Consider the following 2227-nt stretch of genomic DNA (forward strand, 5'->3'; position numbering starts at 1 on the left):
TCATCCTTCCTCTCCCCTGCTTCTACAAGGGTGCTCCTCCACCCACCTACTCCCATCTCCCCACCCTGGCATTCCCCTACACTGGGGCATTGAGCCTTCACTGGGCCAAGGGCCTCCCCTCCCATTGATGCCAGACAAGGCCATCCTCTGCTACATATGTGGCTGGGGTCATAGGGTCCCTCCATGTGTACCCCTTGGTTGGTGGTTCAGTCCCTGGGAGCTCAGGGGGATCTGTTTGGTTGATAGTGTTGTTCTTTCTATGGGTTGCAAACCCCTTCAACTCCTTCAGTCTTTTCTCTAACTTGCCCAATGGGGACCCTGTGCTCAGTCCAATGGATGGCTGCTTGCATCTGCAACTGTATTGGTCAGGTTCTGGCAGAGCCTCTCAGGAGACAGCTATATCAGGCTCCTGTCAGCATGCACTTCTTGGCATCCACAATAGTGTCTGGGTTTGGTGACTGTATATGGGATGGATCCCCAGGTAGGGGCAGTCTCTTTACGGCCTTTCCTTCAGTCTCTGCTCCATTCTTTGTCCCTGCATTTCTTTTGACAAGAGGAATTCTAGATTAATATTTTTGAGGTGGGTGGATGCCCTCCCCCATTCCTCAACCAGGGTAGTGCCTATCCACTGGATATGGTCTCTACAGGTTCTGATGCCCCATCCTTTACTCCACATAAGGAACACTCAGCAGTGTTTCCTGTAGAATATGGGCTTTGGGCTGGAGAGATGAATCAGCACTTAAGAGCACTGACTGCTCTTCCAGAGGTCCTGAGTTCAAATCCCAGCAACCACATGGTGGCTCACAACCATCTGTAAAGGGATCCGATACCCTCTTCTGGTGTGTCTGAAGACAGCTACAGTGTACTCATATAAATAACATAACTTAAAAGCAACTTAGAATATGGACCTATAGGTCCTTAGTTATAGACTCTCTCATTAATGATGGAAAAAGACAGAAATGTGTCAAGATGTCATAATTATATGCATATAGATGTTCATAAAGCCACATGAGGTGGCTGATACCTGAAGTGGTAAGAAGGTGTTGAGAAGGAGTTAGTGAAAGGATATACACTGAACTACGTTAAGCCACCAGGACTTGAATCTCTTCTCTTTTCATCCTAGCAGCTAGTCAAGTCACCACCTATAATTAGTATTTAAATTAGAATGCTGTATTATCACAGTGTATGGAAATTAGGGAGATATTTTTTGCATTTCTTAACTAGGAGCCTGCCTGGAAAGATGTCAGTCTATTGTACTATCACGACAGAACTTCATTTCTGCCATGACTTTATAAACCCTTATCCTTATTACTATACTATCCATATCATTCATTTTATGTAATAATGACACAGACAGGTCAGAGAATGAAATACAGAAGGCCTCACACAGGATGATATTCTCCAGATCCATCCATTTCCCAAAGAATTTCATAAATTTATTGTTTTTAATAGCTGAGTAGTACTCCATTGTGTAGATGTACCACATTTTCTGTATCCACTCCTCTGTTGAGGGACATCTGGGTTGTTTCCAGTTTCTGGCTATTATAAATAAGGCTGCTATGAACATAGCGGAGCATACACTATTGTGGATGCCAACAAGTGCTAACAGGAGCCTGATATAGCTGTCTCCTGAGAGGCTCTGACAGTGCCTGACTAATACAGAAGTAGAGGCTCACAGCCATCCATTGGACTGAGTACAGGGTCCCCAATGAAGGACTTAGAGAAAGGACCCAAGGAGCTGAAGGGTTTGTAGCCCCTTAGGAGGAACAACAGTAAGAACTAACTAGTAAGTACCCTCAGAGCTCCCAGGGACTAAACCACCAACCAAAGAGTACACATGGTGGGACTCATGGCTCCAGCAGCATGTGTATAGCAGAGGATGGCCAAGTCGGTCATCAATGGGAGAAGAGGCCCTTGTCCCTGTGAAGGTTCTATACCCCAGTGTAGGGGAATTCCAGGACAGGGAAGGAGGAGTAGGTGGGTTAGTGAGCAGGGAGAGGGAGGATGGGATAGGGAGGTTTCAGGGGGGATAAAATTTTCAATGTAAAATAAAGAAAACATCTAGTAAAAGAAAAATTAAAAAAAATAAAATAAATGTGCTTTCATAGCATTTGAAATTTGTATCAGAATAAAATGTATTTGTAAAATGTAAAAGATAAAATAGGGGTGGTGGTGGCGCATGCCTTTAATCCCAGCACTTGAGAGGCAGAGGTAGACAAAAAAAAAA

This window comes from Mastomys coucha, chromosome X, assembly GCF_008632895.1.
Source record: "Mastomys coucha isolate ucsf_1 chromosome X, UCSF_Mcou_1, whole genome shotgun sequence".
NCBI classification, from domain to species: Eukaryota; Metazoa; Chordata; class Mammalia; order Rodentia; family Muridae; genus Mastomys; species Mastomys coucha.